The following is a 22,295-nucleotide window of genomic DNA, read 5'->3' as shown; positions in this document are numbered from 1 at the left end:
AATTAAATTGAAATTGACTTTATTTTAAATCTAAGGAAGAAAACAAGTTTTAGTCCCCTTCAGAGCCATATATCTTAAATATAGTAATTCCAGTTTAGTCTATTAAGCTTCTGATCAAGATGAATAAACCTTATACAAAATTAAGACAGAGTTCAATAGGATTAGAAAAGGGAGGTCAGGGAAAAAATGTGGATATTATATTTTGAATAATTTGGAGTTCAAACCGACTTGGAAGCTTTCCTTTTAGCAGATATTATTTTAATAAGTCTAATTGTCTACGGACTGCTTTAATCTAATTCTAGAAACCAATAAATTGTAATCTAATTGTTAGATGATGAAAGACAGTGATTTGGGGAAACTAATGTGTTTACATGCAGTTTTTGTCCAAGTTTAGCTTTGTGGAAAGCAGTCAGAAATATCCGATCTTGACTTTAGCGGTAAAAATGCATCTAGGGATACACACCCATGTAGCTGGGTATATGTCTTCCTTTGTGGCGTCTCTTTATATGCCAGAAAATCTATTTCAGTTGAGACAGATAATACCAGGCCTGCACACCCCAGGCTCCAGAGGCCCTCAGGGGAAAGAGCTGGAGAACAGCAAGTCCCCGGAACAATTGGGGAGCCTGTTCACAATTTTGGCTGTGTCGCTGCCCTGCCAGTCTGTCTGAAGCATTTGGGGAACACCCAGTCTTTGCAGAAGCTTGAACTTGGCCCTAAAGAACAAAAATGAATAAGAAATTTTCCTTGAAGCTGAGAACAGGGGCCTTCACTCTCCTGTCTAGTGTTCCTGCCATTCAGCCACATCTATATCAGAAGACCACAGCTCTCGAGCACCCAGCAAACGTATGTGCTGGGAGGAGGGGAAAACATAGATTCCTTCCCACCCCAGCCCTGGACATGCTCAGTCCTGTGGTCTCTCTACCCACCAACAGTTAGCATGTTCATCTTCTGTTGGTTTCACAAAACCACGGTGATGGTCATGCTTCTGTGCCTGGTCCAGGGTGTTGCTCAGCTGGAAGATTCATACCTCACTTCTGTGCCAAACTGACTCTCTGCTGGTCCTTCTAGACTTGGCTTGTGTTAGCCTGCTTGGAACTCTCTCCTGATCCCCCTCATCTGCAGTCTCAGTTCAGTGCTCTCAGAACTCCTCCTCTAGTGTTCACCCAATTCAGTTTTGCATCTTCCTATTATGTTAACTGCTGTACTCCATTACTATCTTTTTAAAAAATAATTTGGACTCCCTTGTTAGATGGTTTGTTCAGGAGCTGACCTATCATATTTATCTCTGTATCTCCAGGACCTGGTATCATACTTGGCTTATAGCAGGTGTGATGGTTAACAGTAAGTGTCAACTTGATTGGATGGAGGGATACAAAGTAATAATCCTGGGTGTGCCTGTTTTGGTGTTGCCAAAAGAGATTAACATTTGAATCAGTGGGTCCTTAAACTGGTGGGCACAATCTAATCAGCTTCCAACGAATATAAAGCAGGCAGAAAAACGTGAAAAGAAGACACAGGTCTAGCCTCCCAGCCTACATCTTTCTCCCCTGCTGGATGCTTCCTGCCCTTGAACATCGGACTCCAAGTTCTTCAGTTTTGGGACTCGGACTGGCTCTCCTTGCTCCTCAGTTTGCAGACAGCCTATTGTGGGGCCTTGTGATTGTGTGAGTTAATACTTAATAAACTTTTATATATATGTATATATATTATATATACGTATATATATTATATATGTATATATATTATATATACGTATATATAGTATATGTATATATATTATATATTATATGTATATATATTATATATAATATATGTATACATTATATTTGTATATATTATATATAATATATGTATATATATTATATATATTATATATGTATATATAATATATAGTATATATATTGTGTATATATATGTGTGTATATATATATCTCCTATTCGTTCTGTCCTTCTAAGAGAACCCTGACTAATACAGCAGGCATTTCATCCATTCAAAAATATTCACTGGGCATCTCCTGTGTGCCAGGTACAATGTAACGTGCTGCAGGTAAATAGCATTATAGTGCTTGCTGAATGAACAGTCTCTGATATAGTTTGGATATTTCCCCCCCAAATATCACATCAAAATATGATCCCCAATGTTGGAGGTGGGGCCTTATCAGACTGGCAACCATCACCACCAGTCAGAGGCTTATTAGACTGGCAATTCTCAAACTCTATACCAGAGAAAAACAGGAACTTTTAAAAAGCACAGATTGTAGGGCCCTCACCCCAGACGTAAATAAAAATTGGGGGGACTGGAGCACATGAGTTTGGATTAAATTACAAGTGCCCCAGATGATTCTGATGTATGGGATCCACTACTCAGAAAAGAAATCCTGGCCGGGTTGGGCGATTAACAGGCCGTGGCTAGGGAGGACGGAGAGGGGGCGTTTGCTCCTCTGGGACTTTTCATGCCTCGTTTTTTTTTCAGATGTGGCTTGGTCTGGACGCAAGGTCCCAGCAGCCAGCTTAAGCTTACTCTTCTGTGAAAGGGGAAAGTATCCCCTGTGGAAAGCAGTTAAACTTGTGGAGGGGGTGCGAGACGTGAGTTCTCCCCCATGCCAGGCGAATGGTGTGGACTTGAGCTGGTCCAGCAGCCGGCTCGACTTGTCTGAGGGAGCCCTGGAGGGGGCGGGGAGGTGGCCCACAGAACGTGGGTTCTATAAAGAGACGTTGGGAAGATTCGATTCCGAGAAGAGGAAGAGCCGGATTGAAAGCGAGCCAGGCCGTTGAGGGGGAGGGGGCTGCCAAGATGGCGTCGGCCTCCTCCGGGCCGTTGTCTTCAGTCGGTTTTTCATCCGTTGATCCCGCGGTCCCTTCCTGTACCTCGTCCTCAGCATCTGGAATCAAGAGACCCATGGCATCTGAGGTGCCTTATGCCTCTGGCATGCCCATCAAGAAAATAGGCCATAGAAGTGTTGATTCCTCAGGAGGGACAACCTCATCAGCCTTGAAAGGTGCCATCCAGTTAGGCATTACCCACACTGTGGGGAGCCTGAGTACCAAACCAGAGAGTGATGTCCTCATGCAAGATTTCCACATGGTGGAGAGTATCTTCTTTCCCAGTGAAGGGAGCAACCTGACCCCTGCTCATCACTACAATGCCTTTCGTTTCAAGACCTATGCACCTGTTGCCTTCCGCTACTTCTGGGAGCTATTTGGTATCCGGCCCAGTGATTACTTGTATTCCCTCTGCAGTGAGCCGCTGATTGAACTCTGTAGCTCTGGAGCTAGTGGTTCCCTGTTCTATGTGTCCAGCGACGATGAGTTCATTATTAAGACAGTCCGACATAAAGAGGCGGAGTTTCTGCAGAAGCTGCTTCCAGGATACTACATAAACCTCAACCAGAACCCTCGGACTTTGCTGCCTAAATTCTATGGACTGTACTGTGTGCAGGCAGGTGGCAAGAACATTCGGATTGTGGTGATGAACAATCTTTTACCAAGATCGGTAAAAATGCATATCAAATATGACCTCAAAGGCTCAACCTACAGACGGCGGGCTTCCCAGAAAGAGCGAGAGAAGCCTCTTCCCACATTTAAAGACCTAGACTTCTTACAAGACATCCCTGATGGTCTTTTTTTGGATGCTGACGTGCACAACGCTCTCTGTAAGACCCTGCAGCGTGACTGTTTGGTGCTGCAGAGCTTCAAGATAATGGATTATAGCCTCTTGATGTCAATCCATAATATAGATCATGCACAACGAGAGCCCTTAAGCAGCGAAACACAATACTCAGTTGATACTCAAAGACCGGCCCCCCAAAAGGCTCCGTATTCCACAGCCATGGAATCCATCCAGGGAGAGGCTCGACGGGGTGGCACCATGGAGACTGACGACCATATGGGTGGCATCCCTGCCCGGAATAGTAAAGGGGAAAGGCTTCTGCTTTATATTGGCATCATTGACATTCTACAGTCTTACAGGTTTGTTAAGAAGTTGGAGCACTCTTGGAAAGCCCTGGTACATGACAGAGACACTGTCTCAGTGCATCGCCCAGGCTTCTATGCTGAATGGTTCCAGCGCTTCATGTGCAACACGGTATTTAAGAAGATTCCCTTGAAGCCTTCTCCTTCCAAAAAACTTCAGTCTGGCTCATCTTTCTCTCAGCGAGCAGGCTCCAGTGGCAACTCCTGCATTACTTACCAGCCATTGGTCTCTGGGGAACACAAGGCACAAGTGACAACAAAGGCGGAAGTGGAGCCAGGCGTTCACCTTGGTCGTCCTGATGTTTTACCTCAGACTCCACCTTTGGAGGAAATCAGTGAGGGCTCACCTATTCCTGACCCCAGTTTCTCACCTGTAGTTGGAGAGACTTTGCAAACGCTAACTACAAGTGTGGACAACAGTGAGTATATGCGGAATGGAGACTTCTTACCCACCCGGCTGCAGGCCCAGCAGGATGCTGTCAACACAGTTTGTCATTCAAAGACCCGCAGCAACCCTGAGAACAACGTGGGCCTTATCACACTGGATAATGACTGTGAAGTGCTGACCACACTCACCCCAGACACTGGCTGTATCCTGTCCAAGCTACATACTGTCCAACCCAAGGGCAAGATCACCTTCTGCATGGGCATCCACGTGGCCCATCTGGCTCTGAAGCACCGACAAGGCAACAATCACAAGATCCGCATCATTGCCTTTGTGGGAAACCCAGTGGAGGACAATGAGAAGGATCTGGTGAAACTGGCTAAATGCCTCAAGAAGGAGAAAGTAAATGTTGACATTATCAATTTTGGGGAAGAGGAGGTGAACACAGAAAAGCTGACAGCCTTTGTAAACACGTTGAATGGCAAAGATGGAACCGGTTCTCATCTGGTGACAGTGCCTCCTGGGCCCACTTTGGCTGATGCTCTCATCAGTTTTCCGATTTTGGCCGGTGAAGGTGGTGCCATGATGGGTCTTGGTGCCAGTGACTTTGAATTTGGAGTAGATCCCAGTGCTGATCCTGAGCTGGCCTTAGTCCTTCGTGTATTTATGGAAGAGCAGCGGCAGCGGCAGGAGGAGGAGGCCCGGCAGGCAGCTGCAGCTTCTGCTGCTGAGGCCGGGATTGCTACGACTGGGACTGAAGACTCAGACGATGCCCTGCTGAAGATGACCATCAGCCAGCAAGAGTTTGGCCACACTGGGCTTCCTGACCTAAGCAGTATGACTGAGGAAGAGAAGATTGTTTGTGCCATGCAGATGTCTCTGCGGGGAGCAGAGTTTGGCCTGGCAGAATCAGCAGACATTGATGCCAGCTCAGCCATGGAAACATCTGAGCCAGCCAAGGAGGAGGATGATTACGACGTGATGCAGGACCCTGAGTTCCTTCAGAGTGTCCTAGAGAACCTCCCAGGTGTGGATCCCAACAATGAAGCCATTCGAAATGCTGTGGGCTCCCTGGCCTCCCAGGCCACCAAGGACGGCAAGAAGGACAAGGAGGAAGACAAGAGTGAGACTGGAGGGAAAGGGTAGCTGAGCCTGCTCAGGGGACTGCATGGGAAGCACGGAATATAGGGTTAGATGTGTGTTATCTGTAACCATTACAGCCTAAATAAAGCTTGGCAACATTTTTTCCTTTTTTGCTTCAAAAAAAAAAAAAAAAAAAGAAAGAAAGAAAGAAAGAAAAGATGCCTAAATCTGACCCCTGAAATGCTGATGAGCTTCATCTGAGCTGTGTGATCTCTCATGTGCAGCTAAGGTTGAGAACCACTAACATAAAATAATTCACATTAAAATCACCAGGAAGGTTTAATAACACTTCAAATACTTGGACCCAACCCCTAAAGATTCTAATTTAATTGGCCTGGGACTCAGGTACTGATATTTTTCAAAAGTTCACAAGGTAATTCTGAAATTCAGCAAAAGTTGAGAACCACTATTCAGACTAAGTGACTTGTCCAATGTCGCTGGGTGCATCAGACTTTACTGCCTTCCTTACACAGGGGTTGTGAATGAAATATGGCTATGGAAAGCAATTGTTGAGTAATATGTTATAAAGTATGGTGGTGATGATGATGATGACAATGATGACAATATTTCTTGAGTGCGTCCTATGCACCAGGCACTATGCTAAGCATTTTATGAGCTTAATCTTATTGAATCTTCAACATTAGCCTGCTGGTATTATTTTCCCTTTTCCTTGATTATAATATGTCATCAGTTGAGGATGACAATTTAATAACAGTTATTAGAGGCTGTTGCTTGTTAATAGGAAAATATTTATTCAGTCCTCTAGAGACAAAGATTTGCTTTGATTAGAATAAATGTAAATTTTGATTTATTTAACATGAAATACAAATAAACATGTGAGCTGCTATCAATGCAAATCACTCATCCCGTGTGATATCAAATAAACAGATACCTTCTATGTAGCCCTCCAAGTTCACCTACATTCACAAATGTTACTTATATCTCATACTGGGGTATCCATACTGGGCCTGGAAGCTGGCAAGTTTATTTAGACACATTCCATTTCAGGAATAATAAAATGCAGGGAAAATGTGTATCTTTGAGTCACAGAATCATAGTATTAATCTTATTTTCAGGTGAGACTCTAAAAGATTAAGTGACTTGCCTATAGTCCCAGGGTTCATTCTACAGCCAAGCCAGAAATAACAACCCAGTGCCCCTGATGCTGGAATTCTCCAGAAGCTCCTCTACTGACATAGTTTCCACTGACAAACTTTCCTTGACAAGAATAAAGTAGTCTGTCAGAACAAAATTTTGCCAGCTCTGTCTACTGCCGGCACTTGGAAATAGGAGTCCCATGGGGTTTGCAAACAAATGAAAGCAGTGGTGGGCTTGCAAGACCTTACCAGTCCTTAGAGTTCAGTTGATATGTCTCTCAATACAATGCAGGAACTAATTTTAAAGCATTTTGAAACAAGCACAATAACTGAAAATTCTGAGTTCAACAAGAAACAAATGCATTTAATCTTTGAAGAAAAATCAAGTCAATTAAGAAATGAAAATAGGTTGAGACTAGAAGAATAAGAATGGAAATGATCGATTGGAGAAGTTTTCAGCCTTGAACAGGCCATTACCAAGTGGTCAGTATGACCACATTTATCTGATATTATTTGGTCCTTTTCTTTCTTTTAAAAGTACTATTTAGTTATAAGAATCTTAAATGCTGACTGGTGCAGTGGCTCATGCCTGTAATCTCAGCACTTAGGGAGACTGAGGCTGGAGGATCGCTTGAGCTCAGGAGTTTGAAACCAACCTGGGCAACATGGTGAGACCTTATCTCTACCAAAAGTAAAAAAAAATAGCTGGACATCGTGGCATGAGCCAGTAGTCCCAGCTACTTGGGAGGCTGAGGTGGGAGGATCACTTGAGCCTGGCAGATGGAGGCTGTGGTGAACTGTGATCTTGCCAAGACCGTGTCTCAAAAAAAAAAAAAAAGAAAGAAAGAAAGAAAGATAAGAAAAAAGAAAATTAAACACCACTTTTTTAAAAAAAGCAACAAAGAAAATTTGGACATTAAGAGAATAAACATTCCCATTAATCCCATCTCCGCTCTCCTAAGAGATCATCAGTTTAGTGCCTGCTTTTCCAAAAATATATGTCTAAAAATGATTTCTCTTTCTTAAAGAGAAAGTATATATCTATAGTCTTAACTTTCCTTTTTTTTCCCAACTATATAAATATAGTGGCCACCATACATTATTTTAAGCAGAAGGTAAATTAAACGATCCACTGCGAACACTTTGGATTTCTTTTGTAGCTCCCAATGTTTGTTTGGCAAGATAGAAATGCCCTTAAATGCAGCCTTATTGTCCCAGCTTTAGTAAAATTCTATTTATAAATCAAATCCAAAGTAACCAGAGACGTTGGCATAATCTTTGGTATTCTCTGCCGGTACAGAGAAATCTCAATTTGTGGTTTCCAACATTTGTAAGGTGGTAAATAGCAACCTCCCTCCACTGTTCCTCCCACCTCAAGTCAGCAGGGTGCTGGTAAACCGGCTTGGGTGGGAGTGAGGGGAACCCCTGGTGTGTCGTGTTTACTGACTTCCATTGGGTAAATGCTCCATGATTGGCTCACAAAATTTCCCAATATTTAACAATTGGTGTTGAACTGTTCTGACACATCAGTGTCAAGCCATTCGATGACCAATTATGGCACATATATGACCCTTTTATCTTGATATAACACTCTTGCAGGCTCATTTCATACATGTAGTCACTGCACCTACAAGAAACGTATAACAGAATGAATGACCCAAAGCCAACAACTGTGGGGAAAAGTGAATTAGACAACATCTCTCTCATATTTCTCTATTTATGAGAGGAAATTCTAGCATATAACCTCCAAGTATGATGAAGTTCTTCTGTAGACATGTAGGTATCAGTATTATGCTAACATTTTTTCTTTTCCTAGATAAAAATAAAGTAGCCCACAAGTCTGTTTTTATGTTATGTTAACATTCATTAGGTATTCTTTGCAATTTTCCCTTTTGCAGCTATTAAATCACTTATTCCTTCAATATTTTTTCCTGCATAATGATTTTTTTATAGAAGCTAATACAGTAAGCATTTTAAAGTCTTACCAGTTGTGACATTGAAATAATGAGACTTTAAAGTCCAACCACGTATCTGGAAATATAGGAACACCATTCATTTATTTTTTAGAAGACCACACACTCATGCTAATGAGGATGCCATTGCTTAAAATGTTTTGGAAATTCTCTTTAGGAATTGCTTTTGGCACAAGATTATGCAGTATGGATGAATATTAGTTTCACTGCCCTAATAGTGGTGCTTCATATTTTTCTAATTAAAATTATAAAATACAACCTCTGATAAAGGGTAAAGAGCATTGGATGTTGATTCAGAAGATCTGGACTCAAGTTTAACCTCTGCTACCTACTCGTTTTGTACTCTGCATATCCCTTAACTGCTCCTAACCTCACTTTCCTTCTCTGCAATTTGAGAATAAAAGTACACTCGTGCGTTGCTTAACGGCGGGGATGTGTTCTGAGAACCACATTGTTAGGTGACTTCATTGTTGTGTGAACATCGTAGAGTTTACTTACACAGCCTAGATGGTATAGCCTACCAAACACCTAGGCTAGCCCCTATTGCTTCGGAGCTACAAACCTGTACAGCATGTTCTGAATACTGTAGGCAATTGTAGCACAATGATAAGTGTTTGTGTATCTAAACATACTCAGTATAGAAAAGGCACAGTAAAAATATGTATAATCAACAAAAAATGGTACATCTGTATAGGGCATTTATTATGAATGGAGCCTGCAGGAGTGGAAGTTGCTCTGGGTGAGTCAGTGAGTGAGTGGTGAGCGACTGTGAAGGCCTAGGACATGACTGTACACTAGAGTAAACTATAAACACTGTACACTTAGGCTACACTAAATTTATTTTTAAAAATTCCTTTCTTCAATAATAAATTAACCTTAGCTTACTATAGTTTTTTACTTTATAAATTTTTATTTTTATTAACTTTTTGACTCATAATCACACAGCTTAAAACACAAATACATTGTACAGTTGTACAAAATATTTTCTTCATATCTTTATTCTGTGATATGGTTAAGCTTTGTATTCCCACCCAAATCTCACCCTGAATTGTAATAATCCCTACGTGTCAAGGACGGGGCGAGGTAGAGATAATTGAATCATCGGGGCAGTTTCCCCCATACTGTTCTCATGGTAGTGAAAAAGTCTCATGGGGTCTGATGGTTTTATAAATGGGAGTTCCCCTGCCTAAGCTCTCTTGCCACCCCCATGTAAGACAAGACTTTGCTCCTCATTCGCCTTCCGCCATGCCTGTGAGGCCTCCTCAGCCATGTGGAACTGTGAGTCAATTAAACCTCTTTCTTTTATACATTACCCAGTAGCAGGTATATCTTTATTAGCAGCATGAGAACAGACTAATACATTCTGTAAGCTTTTTTTCTATTTTTAATATTTTTTATTTTATTTACCTTTTAAACTTTTTTCTTAAAAACTAAGACACAAATACACACATTAGCCTACCAGGGTCAGGATCATTAATATCACTGTCTTCCGCCTCCACATCTTGACTGACTGGAAGGCCTTCAGGGACAGGAACATGCATGGAGCTGTCGTCTCCTGTGATAGCAATGCCTTCTTGTCCACACCTCCTGAAGGACTTGCCTGAGGCTATTTTACAGTTCTAAAAAAAAATAAGTAGAAGGAGTATACTTTAAAATAATGATAAAAAGTATAGTATAGTAAATACTAGGTGATAAGAATTTTTCAGCTCCATTATAATCTTATGGGACCACTGTCATATATGTGGTTTATCACTGAGTGAAATGTCATTGTGTGGTGCATGACTGTACCTGCTCCAGGAGTTGTCCTGAAGATTAAATAATACAAGGCATTGTGATAACACCTTGTGAAATGAAACACGCTATCCAAATGAAAGTCATCATTGGTCTAGCTTGATTAGAATTGAATGGGCTTGGCTATTTCCAAAATTCAGATATATTCCCTGAAAGCATAAATGTTCCATCATCAAAAAAAGTGTAGTGTAAAAAGAAATATGCTTGGACTTTGTCTCAGTTCTTGGCTCAGAGCTCGTAAAGCCCTTGGAATTTCCTGAATGACAGGAGTGTCTTTGGTTCTTTGCAAGGAGCCCCTTTTGAACATGCCTGAGTTTATGCTAATGAGGTGATTTAGAGTGGGACCCAGATAGTGTCAGGATGGGGCCAGTCCCCAGAAGGATTATAGAAACTTGGGACTTTCATCCCAATTCACCTACCCCCCAGGAGGAGATGAGGAATGGAATTCAAGCTGTTAAAAACACATATACACCATGGAATACTATGCAGCCATAAAAAATGATGAGTTCATGTCCTTTGTAGGGACATGGATGAAATTGGAAATCATCATTCTCAGTAAACTATCGCGAGAACAAAAAACCAAACACCGCATATTCTCACTCATAGGTGGGAATTGAACAATGAGAACACATGGACACAGGAAGGGGAACATCACACTCTGGGGACTGTGGTGGGGTGGGGGGAGGGGGGAGGGATAGCATTGGGAGATATACCTAATGCTAGATGACGAGTTAGTGGGTGCAGCACACCAGCATGGCACATGTATACATATGTAACTAACCTGCACAATGTGCACATGTACCCTAAAACTTAAAGTATAATAAAAAATTTAAAAAAAAAAAACTCTCAAACAACAAGATTTGATGACTTTCCAGGTGGGTGAACACATGGAGGTGATGGGAGGGTGGGCACCTGGAGAAGGTGTGGAAACTCCACACTCCTCACCTTGAACTCCAGACCTTGCCCTGTGTAGCTCTTCCATCTGGCTGTTCCTGAGCTATATCCTGTATAATAAACTAATAAATGTAAGCAAAGTGTTTCCCTGAGTTCTGAACTATTCTAGCAAAGTATCAAACCTGGGGGGAGGGGGGTCTTAGAAACCCTCAGTTTATAGAGGATTGGTCAGAAGTAAGGAAGGCCCGCACTTTCATCTGGCACCTGAAGTAGGGGCAGTCTGTGGGACTGAGCCTTTTCACTTGTGGGATCTGAGGCTACTCATCTGGTAGATAGTGTCAGGATTGAATTAAATTGTAGGACGCCACTCCCTCCCCTACCCCGCCTCACCCCACCCCCATGTCGGGAGACTTGGTTGGTGTGGGGAACCCCCCATGCCCCACATTTGGTGTTAGAAATGTTGTGTGAGTCTAGAGAGTATTTTTTTCAGAGTATTCAAAATAATTTGGAAGACACTTACATGGATCCCTCAGGTCAGTTTATTGAACCCAAATGAGGACTCAGGGATTATGGGCCCTAGATCATTTTGAGATCTGAGATCCAGAGAAAGCATATCCTGTACTGAAGCCCTCCTCACTCTCCAGGTCCTTAGTGTTCTCATTTCTTCCTGATTCTCTGCTTCCCACCCACTCCACTGGATGAAAGCAGGATGGCTGCATGAGAGCATTTATGATAATAAATTTGAAAAGATCCTGGCCGGGCTTTTGACAAGAACATCTTCATCTCTCTCTCACACCAGCAGCCTGGGCCAGTCAGCTCTCCTCCTTTTGAATGCCTCACTCAGTATTGCTGCTATTCTTGCCATTTTAAGATAGCTTTGACCTGAGGGGCAGGATCACAAATTCCACAGTGGAGCACAGGGCATGAAGAGGTTGTTCTGTCATAGTCTGAGGCTATGAGGGAGAAATTAACCTCAGGCCCAGCAGATTCCAACCAGCCCACCCCTAATCAGATAGGTCATATGAATGAAACATTTAACCAGGTTATCCAGTTTCTTGCTGTAAAACTAGCCCTTTGCAGTCTGCTGGAGCAATTACTGAAGTCTGTCATCTGCAATGCTCCTTTCACATCTAAAAGTGTTCTCTCTTTTCATTTTTCATGTTAATCAAAACAATAAATAGCAACCACTTAGGTATCCCAACAATGACTGCACTACATATAGTTTACAAATCAGAACAACAGATAAATACATATCATTTTACTGCATGCTATATTTTTTTTCGTTGTAGATTTAAAAGTGTGCTTTGTTTGTAAGAAAATAAGTAAAGAAAACTGCTTCACATTCTAAGGCGAAAAGAAATCCTCTCACGTGTCGCTGTAAAATTTTCATTTATGGTGATGAGTTGTCCTGTGTCAAAACATCCTTATTAACAGACATTTTACTGTGAGCGCTCTCTCTTTATTGTGTTGTCTGATAGTGCAGGGTTTTGTAGTGAATACAAGTAAAGTATGAACTGTCTAAACAAAAAAGCAAACACAGGCCAGGTGTGGTGGCTGACACCTGTAAGCCCAGCTACTTGGGAAGCTGAGGCACAAGAATCACTTGAACCTGGGAGGCGAAGGTGGCAGTGAGCTAAGATCGTGCCACTGCACTCCAGCCTGGGCAACAGAGTGAGACTCTGTCTCAAAAACAAACAAGCAAACCCCACAAATCTAATAATATTTGAAAAGACACAACAGTTTCAGTGACAGATTAAACACAAAAAATACACTGGCCCATGATTTGGTTATCCTTGGTTAGAGCCACTGTATATTATAAAAATTTAAAAACAAATTCTTGGTTTTTTAAAGGAATTCCTTGAGATGAGGGAATTTTAATGAGCTACTTCTATTGGTATTCTTAAACCATCAGTTTCGAAGCTAAGTATTTGATGTTTCAAGGTAAATTAGATTTTGAAGCAGCAGACCAAATATTCAGTTCTCATCCACCAGTAAACAATACTTCACGCCCATTTTATAAAGCTTTCAGTTATGTTTTTCCTTATCTGCTGCTGCTGCCTGTAGGCATTTGCAAAACATACATCATGGCTCCTGGTCATTAGTCCCATCAATTATTAGTTTCTCAAATTCAAGCACAACCTCCAAGGTCTTAGTGTTAATGTTAAATTACTTAATTGAAGAATAAGAAATGATGAGACTAAACCTTCTCTCTTGTCTCCTAATGGAGACTTAATAGTCTTTCCCAAGGGGTATTTTAAATATAAATATTTTTAAAATTTAAAGGAAGTTCATTTTACAACTTGAAGGTGATTTCCCTTCAGAATGTTAAGCACTTTTCCTTGTTTATTTTCTTATAAACAAAGCTCACTTTTAAATATAAAATGCAAAAAAGATACAGAGTACAGTAAAATGATACATATTTATCTGTTGATCTGTTTAGTAAACCATATGTAGTGCAATCATTGTTGAAATACAAAATAAAGACTAAAATAATGAACATAAAAGTAACCTGTAGTCTCACCATCAAAAGAATAATTTAACATTTTGATGTATATCCTTTATAAAATATTGTATTTCAACTGCAAATGTATTGATTAAGTGTTTAGTATATACCCAGAACTGTTCTGGGTGCTGAGAGAGAGATAAATGAACATAGTCTTCATCCCCCAAGGGCTTACAAATAAGGTATTCATCTTATTGATAAAGGCCTAGTTTGCTGATAGAAAAGTTAGTTGATAGTTGTTAATTTTCCACATTTTGAATATTTATAGGCTTTAAGCTCAATTGAAAAGAGTTCTCTCCCAGGTATGTCAAGTCCGTTACAACCTCTTTTTAACTTACTGCCTTTTGTGTCTTGTTCACTGGGCCCAGATTGTACTTAATGGATTTGATGGTATCCAGACATATTTAGTTACACTGATTCCTCTAATAAAACAGTCATTTCTCAGTGTACATTATGTTAGTTCCTTGGAATGGAGATAGGTGTTCTATAGGGAAATAGATTTTATGGCCAGAAATGTTTGGGAAATTCTGTGTTAAACAATCATGTAGAATACAAAATCAATTGTTTGATGAGTGATCAATCTAAATGTGGAAGCTAAATCTATCCAGCCTGTAGAAGAAAATGTAGGAAAATATTTTCATGACCATGAAGTAGGCAAAGATTTCTTAGGACATCAAAACAGGACAAATTTGACTTCAACAAAATTAAAAACATTAATCAAAAGATGTAGTTTTCCTTTTTAAAAGAAATAGTTAAAATGAAAGACAATTCATAGACTGTGAGAAAATATTCACAATACATATATCTGACAAAGTACTCACATCAAAATACTGATATCAGAATATATAAAGAACTACAAATTAATAATAAAAAAGACAAAACTAAAAAAGATCAGGCAAAAGGCTTGAAGAGATACTTGACATAAAAAATATATAAACACTCAATAAGTGCATGAAAAGGTGCTTAACAGTAATCAAGAAAATGCAATTAAAACCATGATATAGTACCACTTCACATCAACTGCAATGAGACTAAATAAGATTTAAATACCAAGCATCAGAAAATATATGAACTGGCTGTGATACACTGATAACAGGAATATAAAGTGGTATGACCACTTTGGAAAAGAGTTTACCGCTAAACAGATAGCTACTGGTAGCTATAATTGCACTCCTAGTTGAACTTCTCAGCATCCGTATATTTATATATATTATTTGACACACACACACACACAGACACACACACACACACAGTGAAAACCTTGCTGCACCCAAGAGGAATAAGAGTATGTCCACAAAAATACTGGTATAAAGAATGTTCATAGCAGCTTTATTTATAATGGGAATGAACTACTAGTTCACACAGTGTACATGAACTAGTGTGATTCACAAAACAACAGAAACATTGTATCAAGGGAAAGAAGCAGGCACAAACTAGTACCTACTATAAGAATATGTGAAACTAAGCTATGGTGATAAAAATCATTTAGGATGATTGCCTCTGGAGAAGGTCTTGGGGTAACTAGAAAGGAATACCAGGAACTTTGTGGAGTAATGGAAATGTTCTCTCTCTTAATTTAGGCGGTGGTAATACAAGTGTATACTTTTTTTAGCTTTTAATTTTGATGTACATAATTTTCAATTTACAGAAAACTTGCAAAGCCAGGACAAGAACTTCCGTATTCTGTATCTAGGTTCCCCAACTGTTAGGCGTATGTATTTGTTGAAATTAATTGAACCATATGCTTCAAATATGGATGTAAATGTTACCTTAATAAATAAAGTGGGGGGAAAAGCTATTTTACTGAATAACTTCTCAGAATTAGTTAAGTCTCCAAAAAATGTATACTTTATGTATTACCTCCCTAATTTTTTTTGGATGAGAAACCTAGTTTTCAACAAAAACCTGCTGGGCCAATGTCTCAATGAATGCTCATTGGGACCCAATGCTCTAGTACAGCACTTCTCAGCCCTGAGTGCTCACTGGAATCACCTGAGGAGCTTTTCAAACCTTCTAAAGTCCAAGCTGCACCTCAGTCTAAATAAATTACACTCACAAGTGGAGCCAAGGAAGCAATCTGTTTATATCCCAGGTGAGAGCTGGGCGTGACACTTATAATCCCAGCTACTTGGGAGGCTGAGGTTGGAGGATCACTTGAGCCCAAGAATTTGAATCCAGCCTGGGTAACACAGTGACACTCCCATTTTAAAACAAAACAACAACAACAAATAAATCTCAGATGAATCCAGTGTGAGCCATGGCTGAGAATCACTGTTTTACGAAAACATCATCTCACTTTTAAGAATTGACACTTGCCCACGGTAGGGTGGCCGAATGGTCTAAGGCACTGGATTAAGAATTGACACTTGCCCAATTAGACAGAGGCTCACACTTAATAAACATTACCAAGACCAGCAACCTGGTGTCCTCCCTCGATGGATATCTGCATTGGGAGCAGGGATCTATCGTACTGATTAGTGCCCACCTGGCTGGCTCTCTGACTGTAGGACCCTGGCTTCTCCCCTTCAGACCTCTGTTTCCTGCCTGCAGTTCACTTCAGTGGATGTCCTCTCTGGACAAGGTGCCCAGGTAGACCTATAGTATTTGCCTATTTTTTTCCAACCCAGCTCTATACTATTAAGTGGTCTGATTGGTTGCCTAGCCCCCTGTCATGTGACCAGAACCCAATGAGAACAAGGCTTTGGTTTCTTGGGCAGTTCAGTTTGTATACTGAACTTTCTCAAGCCATCCTACTTCCCACTGTGTTTCTAGACCTGTTTCTGATCAAAGCTCCTGGTCTCTTGCCTCATTCTTTACCACAGTCTCACACTGACCTCTTATATCTGGTAATTCATATTGCTGCTTTGCCCCAGCTGTTGGCTCCAAATGAGACTGCACTTCATGCATCTATCACAGGAGTTTCCTCTACCCTCTCTGGTGCCAGCACTTTCTACCTCAACGAGGACCCCTCTCTGTTGCTAGCCGGGTAAGCCTCCGCTTAAGAAAGAGAATGGGGCAGTTTCTCTGTGCCTCAGCTAACCTCCCTGGTCTCACCTAAATGTGCAGTTCGGCCCTGATAACTCTCACTTGGCTGGTCTTACTCTCTCACATGGCCTGGCCAGCCTCGTATTTCCGTTCGTTGGACACCACAGGGAATTAGGCATCCGGCTGAAGCCACTATATCAGGTTTCTGTGTGCTTCCGAGGGGCTGGTGTCTGCCCTACATTCCATTCTACTGACCATGTGGTACATTCTCGGTGCAGGCGGCTAGATGAAGTGCGTATCAGAAAATACAGCTGCTCACACCTCAGAACTCCAAGTGCCCTCTCTGTCATCCATCTCTCCTGGCTCAGGCCTGCCCCTTCCTGACCTGGGCCACAGCTTTGATCCAGCATTTATCTTTATTTCTATTCATGGTTTATATCTGCCCCTAGCCTCAAACCCATGTCATAGATCCCTCCAAGGGGATGGAGAGGCCACATTCCTGGCATCAGGTTCATGGACATCTGTTGTTTTGCCCGCTTGGCCTCTCCACTCCCTTCTCCTGATAACAACACCCAGCTTTCGCTTAAGAAAACCAATACTCACCTCCAGTCAGAAATAACATAGATTCAGCATACATGTCAAGTGTCCCTCCCTTGACCACGGCATGGGCAGAAGTCCCAAACTAAATCATTCCAATATTCGCTCTCTGAAATTTGAGTGGAGTAGAGCACGAAAAGTTTTAAAATGGCTGAAAATCATCAAACCTACTTATCTTGAAGGGTAATGCTTGTTTCTATTAAGAGTCTCTGAACCCCTTAGTTCCTGCTGTTTTCTAAGATTTATTCTTTCATCGTACATTTTCTTCAATTCCCAGGCTTGTTTATTTACTTATTGATTTGTTTTCTCTAGTACCAAGAGCTGGTTCCATTGTTTGTGACCAGTACATATAACTAGTTTACAGTCAACTCTTTTTTATCTTTAAAATAATAATAAAATACTAAGAAATATTTTAAAGAATTATTTCATAAGAGTGACTTATTTCCTAGGATCTCCTTGGAGTTCCATAGATTTTGTCTATTACCTTTATAATCCTAGCTGAGGTAATTGTTTAACATCTCTGAGCCTCAGTTTCCTCATTTGTAAAACAAAGCAAGCCAGTGATCCTCATCTCATGGAGAATCAGGGCAGGTTAGATGAGAAAACATTAACCACCATCTGCTCAGAGCCTGGCACATCACAGGTAAACAAATGTTTGTTGAATGAGGCATTTGTGTATTACTTCCCAGGTTCGTTTTGCTCTCCCAAAATGCTTTCTTAAAATCATGTAGTGGGAAGATTATGTAAAACTGTCCTTGGGACTTAATCATAGAAAATTCTCCTGACAAAGTACATTTTGGAATATTTGGTCCAGGAACATAGCCAGCAATTTGGCAAGCATAACTCTCCAGCAAAAACAAGGCCGTTGTACAAAAGAACCTCTCATGCCTTTGGCCTCTCTGCTTTGGTTTGCTCTAACTTCTGCAGATGGTCATGCTCAACCTAGTAGACAGTGGTATCTAAATTCTAAATCCACTGTCTTCCTAAGGAGGAAACGAAGGTACAAGGGAGACAAAGTGTACAGCTTACCCATTGGCATGGTGTCAATAGAAGAAAAAAACTCTTCAGCTCTCTTACTCCCCCTGCCCCTCAACACTTGAGGAATTATGCCAAATTGAGGAATAAACTCCCTGGATAAAGAAATAATAGAGAAGCTCACCTCATTTCAGACAAACCTTCAGTATATGAGGACTATGAGAAACACAAGAAGAGGTAGCAGCTGTGAATGGTGAGTGCTCAGAATGTAGATTGTAGTCCCATAGAGCAAAAGCCACAGCCACTGAGTCTGACCGAGACTTTTTATCCCTCACCCCACTTATCCCCTCTCCATTTCTGCACATGGATGCATTTTGTATCTGCATGAAACTGGAACATACTGAAGCAAGAAACAATAATAAACTTACATTGTGTTGATACTAATTTTTTTTTAGTTCCAGTTTATGCCCATGTCTTTAAAACTTAAAATAATTAAGAGATAGTTTTCATTTTTAAAGAGCCCAATCCAGCTATATTTGATGAAATTCAAAAAAGAAATTTAAATCAGCAATGGTATAATTATTATCCAAATTGACTATAAATATTGATATGCACAGTGAGTCACCTGAAGAGTGTCTGGCTCATGAAGGCACTTAATATTTTGGGGATGAATGAATGAATGAAAAATAAATACCTGTGTGAGCAAATCAAGTCACTTATTCATTTTTATGTTACCACTAAGGAACATGGAGTTGGAAGGAGCCAGGAATACTAGTTCTACCCTGATATTTTAAAGGGGAGGAACTGAGGCCAAAAGGAAGTCACTTGACTAAGGCACAGGCTAGTGGCAGTTCTGGAATTTTTTTACTTCCCTGAAAGTTGTTATTCCAGACTTCTTCCCACAAGTGGAATTTTAATGTACACATGATTGGTTTATTGAATTAATAGTTTTTTCCCCCTAAGTTTGCTCTGATTTTAGCATTCTTTGACTCACTCATATAACATATATTTGTTGCATGGTTACTCTGGGCTAGGCACTATTCTAAGCAGCAAACAAAACACATCAAGATCCTGCATTTAGGGAGCTTATATTCTAGTGGGAGCAGGGCAGGCAATAAAACAGAAAACAAGTCAATATATAATACCTCAGTTGGTAACAAATGCTCAAATAAAGCATAACACAAATGATGGGGATCCATCTCTAGGTATGTACCCAAGAGAAATAACATATGACCACATAAAAACTTGCTCACAATGCCTTTCACAGAATTATACACAATAGCCAAAAAGTGAAAACAACTCAGATGTTCATCTACTGATAAGCAGAGGACTAAGATGTGGTATATCCATATGGAATATTATCTGCCAAGAAGCAGCAATGAAGTACTGATACATGCCACAACATGGATGAATCTTAAAAACATTATGAGAAGTGAAAAAAGCCCATCACAAAAGACTGTATATTGTATAATTTCCTGCATGTGAAAAGTCCAGAATAGGCAAATATATAGAGACTGAAAGCAGATTAGTGGTCAGCTAGGGCTAGGGAACCGGGGTAATTGGTGTGTCAGAGGGTAATGATGATCAAAAGGTGCAGACTTTCTTTTTGGGGTGATGAAAATGTTGTACAATTGATAGTGGTGATGGATGCAAACTCTGTTAATACTAAAAGTCATTGAATTGTACACTTCAAATGAGTGTATTGTATGGTATGTGAACTGTGGGAGCGGGCTCCTGCTGTTTTATGAAGTATCTTCAAGAAAGGTCTCACTGACAAAGCGACATTTGAGCAGAGACTGCAAGGAATGGAGAAAGTAAGCCTGTGGGTACCTGGGGGAATAGCATTCCAGGCACAGGGGACAGCAAATGCAAAGGCCCATTGGTGAATAAAAGATTGAGATGCTGGAGGAACAGCAAGAGGGTCACATGGCTGTAGAGAGACCAAGGGGGCGGTGGAAGAAGAGGAAGTTAGAGAGTTAGCCAGGTGGGGTGGATATGTGCTGGTGAGGCTTGTAGACCCCTGAAGGACAGTAGTAGCCTTTCTCCGAGTGAGATGGGCATTTGCTGGAGACTTTTGAGCAGAGGCATGGCATGATTTTTGTGCAAATCACTCCACTGCCCTTATAATAGATCTGAAAATTAACTGGTTTCACAACAGCATGCAGAAGATGTTTGGCTTTACTTCTGGGCCTAAAGTTCAGAAAATAAACAGAATCAGGGCAGGGGTCTCCCTCACCCAGGCCTGCTGGCAGCATTACCCTGTCATTGCTGTCAGAACCAGAGAGAGGTCAGGGAGGAGCCTGGAGCTCTGAGACTAGATCTGGTCTAGTCTTCACCTGGTCTTGGCAAGTTTTGTAAAAACTTTCTTCATGAGAGGAGACAGCCATCAGGTTAACCAGTAATTGTATTTGACACTAAGAATGCCAGGCCATAAAAGGATTATCTAATATAACTGGAAGGTTCCAAGACCAGTGATAGAGAGGCACACTGGAAGCTGAGTCTGAGTCCCTGCCTAAACAAAAGGACAGGCAGAGAGAAGATAAGTTACTGAGTTCATGGACTTTAAAATGCATTTCTCTATCCTTAGCTTCTCTCTGTGTACAGTGCTTTTATTTTTCCAAGAGACACTGCAGAATCAATGGGGTGAAAAGGGGAGGTGAGAGGAAAGAAGTAACAAAGTTTATTTACTTTAATAATGACTTATAATTGCCTTATTGTCTTTCAGAACTCATTTTTAAATATTTTTCCCTTCCTTGGCACTTCAAATCAAACTATTTTAAAAATGTACACATTCTAAAACATCTTATTTTCTGTGGGTGAAGTTTAAGGAATAGATAATTCTCCCTGTAAGATGTATTCTGCTTGGCTAACTTCACCATGGGCCACTTGCATTTACTTAAGTAAAAGAAATGATAGGGCCACGTACAAGATATTTTGACAGAATGCCTAATGGTCTGGTTACTAGAGAATTATGTTGGAGGAGGTGAGAAATGACATCTTGAGTCCAATAGTTCTCAGTATCTCAGAGGGCATTCAACAGGAAAACAAGAAATGCTGGTTGAATGGATGCATTTATAGAGAGCTGGTAATATACTTTTTCTGGACTCTTAAGAATGAGCCATCCAAAACACAATAAATAAAATTGTATGCACTCTGGGAAAAGATCTGGATAATTAAGATGAATAACCTATTGTAGGAAGAATTCTCCTTGAGCGTGCTTATTATTCTTCAGGGAATTGAGACAAGTTTGGGGAAACAAGGTTGGTTTTATCAGGGCATCCAGGTGAACAACAACCCAACTGAATAGACCAAGTGTGTGGAAGGCTCAAGGACCAAGCTAAAGAGCTGTGGCATTTACAGAATTAGGATGTAAGGTGAGTTTAGGGACCAAGGTTGTTTGGAGTGGGGAGTGGTCTGATCAAGGGATCAACTTTTATCTTCTTTCTTCCCATCTTTGACCATACACTCTCTATCCTCTTTTCTTTCTTGTCCTTTTTCTCTCCATGCCATTTTCTCTATGTGTGTACTATTATACTGAACTGAAGCCTATTTTTATTGAGGACTGGGTATTTACTGAAGAGAAGTATTAGGTTCCCCTGTATATTTTTCATTTATTCTTCTGCAGTTTGCCTGGGAAAGAAAACTAAAACAAGAAACAGTAAGCTCTATGCTTACTTGTAAAAGTGGTCAACTGAAAAAAAAAAAAAACTTTACAAGTGGATTCCTTCTTTTTCACGGGTTGATGGTTTTTGACAGGGGAAAGAAAAAAACCTTCCCCACTCACTCCAAATCTACACGGAAGTGCTCAAAAAGATTCCTTCAATCAGGAAAAAAAGTGATGAATTTGAAAGGGAGAAAGGCTATCCTATTTATGTTATTTAATAGATAGAAATTGATTTTCGATAGGAAAGCAAGCAGCTGCAGACACTGTGTTCAGCTCTCACGAGAAATGGTTGCTCTATTTTAGGGTTCTTGCCAAA

At 40.7% G+C, this 22,295-nt stretch overlaps 1 long non-coding RNA gene and 1 pseudogene across 2 annotated transcripts in view; one reads left to right on the top strand and one right to left on the bottom strand.

Annotated features, from left to right (window-relative positions):
• The first annotated feature begins 2,372 nt into the window (after positions 1 to 2,372).
• Positions 2,373 to 6,097, top strand: PIPSL (PIP5K1A and PSMD4-like; annotated as a pseudogene). The gene is given in 1 exon segment (NR_024414.3): positions 2,373 to 6,097. The product of NR_024414.3 is annotated as a PIP5K1A and PSMD4-like (transcript).
• A 1,554-nt stretch (positions 6,098 to 7,651) lies between these two features.
• LOC134807200 (uncharacterized) overlaps positions 7,652 to 22,295 on the bottom strand; it is a 41,832-nt gene continuing 27,188 nt past the window's right edge. Inside the window, exons 3-4 of the long non-coding RNA XR_010146991.1 lie at positions 10,030 to 10,189; positions 7,652 to 8,224 (exon numbers count right to left, since the gene is read on the bottom strand). This is a non-coding gene — a long non-coding RNA (uncharacterized LOC134807200). The remainder of the gene's footprint in view (positions 8,225 to 10,029; positions 10,190 to 22,295) is intronic.

This window comes from Pan troglodytes, chromosome 8, assembly GCF_028858775.2.
Source record: "Pan troglodytes isolate AG18354 chromosome 8, NHGRI_mPanTro3-v2.0_pri, whole genome shotgun sequence".
NCBI lineage: Eukaryota > Metazoa > Chordata > Mammalia > Primates > Hominidae > Pan > Pan troglodytes.
The sequence above is the reverse complement of the archived record's forward strand: the minus strand, read 5'-3'. Positions and strand labels throughout refer to the sequence as shown.